At 43.4% G+C, this 6,696-nt stretch overlaps 1 non-coding gene across 1 annotated transcript; it reads right to left on the reverse strand.

The window, feature by feature from the left end:
- Positions 1-6,382: 6,382 nt before the first annotated feature.
- Positions 6,383-6,454, reverse strand: Trnaa-ggc (transfer RNA alanine (anticodon GGC)). The gene has a single exon. It is a non-coding gene; the product is annotated as a tRNA-Ala (tRNA).
- Positions 6,455-6,696: the final 242 nt, after the last annotated feature.

Consider the following 6,696-nt stretch of genomic DNA (forward strand, 5'->3'; position numbering starts at 1 on the left):
TTATAGTCATCTGCAAACTCAGAGTTCCTTTAATGCCTGCTCTATGACTTTGTCCGAATTGTCCCGGCTTCTATCATAGGGTCTGGCACACAGTAGGTGTTCAGTAAATAATTTAATGAGTGGAAACTGGCATTGTGGCACACACCTGTAATCCCAGTAACTCTGGAGGCTGAGGCAAGAGGATACCAAGTTCAAGGTCTGCCTCAGCAATTTATCTAGATCCTAAGCAATTTAGCAAAACTGTCTCAAAATAAACACTAAAAAGGCCTGGGATGTAGCTCAATCCCTATAAAGTCCTTGCTTAGCATCTGGATGGCCATCTTAAGTGACAGCCCCATTTTAAGGAAAAAGTTTCACTTTCCTGCCCCAGGGCCTTTCTAAGAAAGGCTCACCACTCCCTCATACCAATCCAACCCCTAACCACCACATTAGGACTTGCCCAGCTCTGATTCCTGAGCCTGCCCTATAAAAGTCCCAGAACTCAAGCCTGTGTTGCCTCTCTCTCCTATAGAGAGATGGCCTTTATTTGTCAGCTCTGACAAATAAACTCTGGTGTGTATCTCTGCCTGGTCTCCATCTTTCATTTCTCCCTTACCTGTCTCTTATTCCTCACTTTCCCTTCAGCCCTAAAAACATGCAGTGAGCTTCCAATCCCTTTATGCACAAAGCCAGAACTAACCCTGCCCTTCTCCATTACTGAACTGTGAAGTCTCCTTTTCTCTTAATTAGTTTGAGGTTGCTTCTCTTTACCAACAGTCTTGCTTGTTACACAGCCAAATGCTGTTCTGTGGTCATGCAGGGCTTCAAGTTCCATTCAGACGTATTCAACCAGCAGAAACAGACACCTGTTTTGGGTCCAGCGTGGCAGCATATGCCAGTAAACCCAGTGGCTCAGGAGGCTGAGGAAGGAGGATCACGAGTTCAAAGCCAGCCTCAGCAAAAGCATGGCACTAAGCAACTCAGTGGGACCCTGTCTCTAAATAAAATACAAAATAGGACTGGGGGTGTGGCTCAGTGGTCAAGTGCCTCTGAGATCAATTCCCAGTACCCAAAAAAAAAAAAAAAATCTGTTTTGTGCTAGGCATTGGGGACTTGGAGATGTTGAAGACAATGAATAAAATAAAGGCCCTACCCTGTAAGAATTCACAGGTTCATGGAGGAAATGAACATGTCAGAAAATGCTAACTGGTCAGATAGAGGTTAGTTAACACAAGAAGCTATTAGAATACAAAAACTCAGCATTTACCCCACTCTGGGGGACCTGGAATTATTCAGGTGAAAAAAGACAGGAGCAGAGACCCTGCCGGGTAAAACACAATGTGTACAAAGATCACAAACCCTTGGGTTTTCTTACAGGAGTGTTGTGTAATAAATTCCTCTTGTCCATGGGAATGTTCTATTTCCATGTGATCCATTGCGTATCCTCTGGCTTTGAGGACAGTACAACCGAGAAACCAAACTTTTTTTAGATTTTAATTTAACTAAAATTTAAATTTAGCCAAGATATAGACGCAAACGGAATGTCCGTTGATGGATGAATGGGTAAAGAAAATGTTATATACTTACAAAAAAATATTATTTGGTCTTAAAAAAAAGAAATCTTGCCACATGGGACATCATGGAAAAACCTGGAGGACATGCTAAGGGAAACAAGGCAGTCACAAAAGGGCAAGGACTGTGCTATTCCACTTATATAAGGTACTTAGAGTAGTCAAAATCAGTGACAGAAAATAGAGTCGGGAATGCCGGTGGCTAGGTGGAAAATGAAGAGATCTATTGTTTAATGAATAGAGAACTTCCATTTCACGGTCTTGTTATCGAAAGCTTGGTCTTTGACCCGGATGTCAATTCAATAACGAGGACACAGTTTTGAGAAAAGGGAAAAATGTTTATTGCTTTGCTAACAAAGGGGAAGCACAGGGGCATTCTGTCCCAGGGGCTGTGACTCTCCCATCAAGGGGAACAGGGGGCTACATTCCATGTGTTCTCTGTATTTCACTTGTTAATTTAGGAGATAGTCATTTCTGAGATCTTCTGGTACCATTCCCAAGTCTGAATTGCTTTGTTCCTGTGGTGGATGGGTGCTTCAGGACAGATAACTCAGCCCAGGATGGGGAAGAAAGGTAACCCTGTTTCCTCTGAGATTAGGGAGGGGGAGAGGTTAGGGAGGAGCAGGAGAGAGGAAGAGAAATGCATCCTTTTAAAAATGAGTAGCGAGGTGCTGGGGTTGTGGCTCAGTGGTAGAGCATGGGCCTAGCACTTGTGAGGCACGAGATTCAATTCTCAGCACCACGTACAAATAAGTAAAATTGAAAGGATAAAAGAAATTGAAATTGAAATGTAAAGGACCAGGTTTTGCAAAGTTTCTAAGCTGCACTCAGAACCTGAAATTCCTGTGGCAGTTAAGACAATTCCCGGAACTGCCCATTAGATGTGTGTCGAAATCTTCCCTGACCACCTAGTTACTTAACAACCCCCTCCCAGAAACCGTGCAGCTCAGCACGTATACATCTCAGGGCTTCAACCAATCAGTTTAAACGTATACCCCTTCTTAGGACTGACCAATCACCCCCGCCCGACCTGTTCCCGCCAGTGAATGTGCTAATCATGTTTTAGAGTTGTTATTTGATTTTCTCGCGGGATGTGATGATTTGCTAAGGGATGCTATGATGTATGTAAAGTCCCTGCCCTCTCCAAAGAATGTATATAAACTCTGCTTAAGTTGTTCTCGGGGCTCTTTGTTCTCTGCTCTTCTGAAGTGAGCTCTGAGCCCCAGCATGCTGGACCCCCAATAAACCCTTTGCTGTTGCATGGGACGGTCTCTTGGTGGTCTTTTCCTCCGATGTTCGCCCGACCTTTTCAGAATAAAGGTCCATCGATGTCTAAAAAGAATTAAAAAAAAAAAAAAAATGAGTCACTGTGGCAGAGCAGCAGTGGTTGTATTCAAAGCATAAAGTGGACCCCTGTCACAACTGGATCAGAAAAAGAACTGGTGTTAGAAGGGCATTCCTGTTGCTGGGGGAAGTAGTTATGGGGTGTGAACTATGGTAAGGGCAGAAGGGTTGGTGAGAGGAGGACTGATTCCAGAAGCTTTACAAGAATACAATCAGAAGGACTGAGTTCTCCTGGTTTGGGAGAATGGCATTGATTTTGGGGTTGGGGGGTGCTAGGAATTGAACTCAGGGACACTTAAACACTGAGCCACATTTCCAGCCCTTTTTTAAATATTTTATTTAGAGAGAGGGTCTTGCTGAGTTGGTTAGGGCCTCTCTAAGTTGCTGAGGCTGGCTTTGAATTCACAATCCTCCTGCCTCAGCCTCCAGAGCAGCTGGGATTATAGGTGTGTGCACCACTGTGCCCAGCTTGGTGTGGCATCTTTTCAGGAGGGTTTATAGAAAGATGGATTCTTTGGTGGTGGGACTTGGGCAGAGTCTTGTTTCCAGGCAGAGAGACTGGAGTTTGAAAATCCTGGAGCAGCTCCCAGATCCCATGGATCCTCTTATCAATAAGTCAGACTTTGTCAAGGTCAAGGAGCTGGTCAAAGAGACATCTTGCTCTGCTTTTTTTTTTTTTTTAACTTGAAGGATACTGCAGCTTCAAAAACTACTGAGTCATATTGTAAATATTGACACCAATTTCCACAGTACTGATTGCAGGATTGGGAAGGTTCCCAAAAGACAGCCAAGCAGTTTTAAATCTTTGGCAATTAAGAAAACACCTGAATAATTTAGTAGAGTTGAAGTGTCACTGAGAGTCAAAGACTGCTCCTCCTTGGGTGGGGTGGCTAGGGAGCAATCTTTTCAGCCTTTCCCATTTAAAAGTGGAAATGGGAGATTCAAGTCTACTTTTTGTTGTTTTTGTAGCAGTGGTCCACTTTATGCTTTGTATATAACCCTTGCTGCTCTGCCACAGCTACTGATCTTTAAAATGGACATGTTTCTCTTCCTCTCTGCCTGATCCTTCCTAATCTCTTCCTCTCCTTAATCTCAGGGGAAACAGAATTACCTTTCTTCCCCAACCTAAGCAGAGTTATCTGTCCCTGAGTACACATCCACATTAGGAAGGACATAATCCAGACTTTGAAGATCTCAGAAATGACCATCTCCCAAATTAACAAATGAATTACAACTCCAACAGAGGAAATGGGGAATGGAGCCTTTGAATCTCTCTTTAAAAGCCCTATTTCTGCTGATGAGCAGAATCACAGCTTTTGGGACAGGAGTGCCCTGTGTTTCTCCTTTGCTAGCAAAGCAATAAAACTTATTTTTCCTTTTCCTCAAAACTGGGTCCTTGTTATTGGATTGACATCGGGGACAAGGACTGAGCTTTTGGCAACATTTTGGCAAATTATCAAAGGGATCATCTTCTGAGGTGGACTGCCAAGGTTCCAGGTTCCCTCCAGCCCTTATTTCTCATGAAATCCCCTGATTTCATTCACTCATCAAATTGGTTTTTGATATTATTATTTGTTTTGGCATTGGGGATTGAAGGGACAGCGAGGAACGAGAGATGGGTGAGCGAGAAACGAAAAATAGAGACCAGAGCTCACAAATAAAAGCTCACAAATAAAGGCCATCTCTCTATAGGAGAGAGCGGCAACACAGGCTTGAGTTCTGCGACTTTTATGGGGCAGGCTCAGGAATCAGAGCCAGGCAGGTCCTAATGCAGGGGTGGTCAGGAGTTGGGTTGGTAGGAGGGAGTGGTGAGCCTTTCTCAGAAAGGCCCTTGGGTGGGAAAGCGAAACTTTTTCCTTAAAATGGTGGCCGTCACTTAAGATGGCTGTCCAAATGCTAAGCAAGGATTGTATAAGGGGGTTGGCTTCCTCCCAGCTCTCGGCCCGTGGATGACCCTCTCCAGCATTCCTCTCAGGCAGGATGACCACCAATAGCCTTGGTCCTAAATATCCCCAATTTAGCAACCTCAGTGAAAAGAGAAATTCTCTTCCCCCAGGATCTATCTAGGTCTTTGGGAAGATCCTGGTTGGCCTTGTTGAGTTCATGTGACTTCTCCACAGGAGTCACCGTGGACTGTAGGAAGGGGTCGTTGGTTTGGCTGCATCGCCTTAGATCACATCTGTTCCTGGGTGGGGTGAGGTACAAAGTCACCATGACTGACAGACAGCTCCTGGACCTGGGTCGACGGGCCTAGCTTCTCTCACTGACCTGCACTCCTGCTTGCTTTCTGTTGCCCTGTGTACTTTTCCCACATAGACCAGAGCCTTGGGAGATTCCAGCAACCTTCAGATTCCAAGCTAACAGTCAGCAGGCAGCAGAGGATCTTGAGATGAGCAAGTTTCTCTGGCCTGAAAGTGTCTAGTTAAAGGAGTTTCTTTTATTTTTCTTTCTTTATTATTATTTTTTTTTTGTTTAATAATTATTAGTTGTCAATGGACCTTTATTTTATTTATTTATATGCAATGCTGAGAATCAAATCCAGTGCCTCACGCATGCTAAGCAAGCACTCTACCACTGAGCCACAACCCCAGCCCTTAGTTAAAAGAGTTTCTGAAGTACACTTAGACATGCTCTGAAAAGATCCCTTATTGAGCCAGGCACAGTGGCACACAACTGTAATCCCAGCGACTCGGGATGCTGAGGCAGGAGGATAACAAGTTCAAGGCCGGCCTTGGCAATTTAGCTAGACCCTGTCTCAAAATAAAACATAAAAAGGGTTAGGGATGTAGCTCAGTGGTTAAGTGCAAACGCGAATATAATAAAATAAAAACTAAGTTACAATTTACATATAGCAAAGTTTACCCTATTTAGTGTATGGTATTGTGAGTTTTGATTACAGTTATCCAACTGCAGTCAAAATATAGAATGATTCTACCAGCCACAAAAAGTTCCCTGTGCCTCTTTGTGGCCAACCTTTCCCCCAGCCCCATTTATGGCAACCAGTGATCCGTTTTTCTGTCCTTGTAGTTTTACTTTCTCCCAAATATCATATAAATGGAAATACAGAGTATGTAGCCTTGAGATTCGCTTCTTTCACTTAGCATAAGAAAACCGAGATTCGTTCATGTTGTTCTGCCCACCACTATTACCTTCCTTTTTATTGCAGAATAACACTTTGCTGTCTGAATGTACCACATATTATTTATGCTCTAGTTGAGGGACATCTGGGTTGTTACCAGTTTTGGGCAATTATGAATAAAACTGCTATAAACATAGATTTTCATTTCTCTTGGGTAAAGACCCAGGAGTGGGATTTCTGGGCTGCATGGTAAATGTTTAACTTGATGTGAAACTGCCAAACTGTCTTCCAAAGAGGCTGTATGTTTTTGCATTCCTACTAGCAATGTATGAGCATTCCAGTTGCTTGGTGTTCTCGCCAGAACTTGGGTTTGTTGTTTTGTTTTAAGTCTAATTCTATTTTTTTCTCCCTGTGGTGCTGGGGATGGAACCCAGAGCCTCATGCATGCCAGGCAAGCACTCTACCACTGAGCTACACCCCAGCCCCTTTCTTAAGCCTACTTCTAATAGATAGGTAGTGGTATCTCTCTGTGGTTTTAATTTGCATTTCCCTAATAACTAATTATGTTGAACATTTTTGCATGTGCTCATTTCCCACGTCTATCTTGTCTTTGGGGAAGTATCTATTCAAATACAGAAGCCATATTTTAAGTAGGGTTCACTTTGTTTATGATTTAAGTTTGGGGAGTTCTAGAGTCAAGTCCTTCATTAGATATATGTTTTG

The sequence above is a fragment of the Urocitellus parryii genome, chromosome 12 (genome assembly GCF_045843805.1).
Source record: "Urocitellus parryii isolate mUroPar1 chromosome 12, mUroPar1.hap1, whole genome shotgun sequence".
Classification (NCBI taxonomy): Eukaryota; Metazoa; Chordata; class Mammalia; order Rodentia; family Sciuridae; genus Urocitellus; species Urocitellus parryii.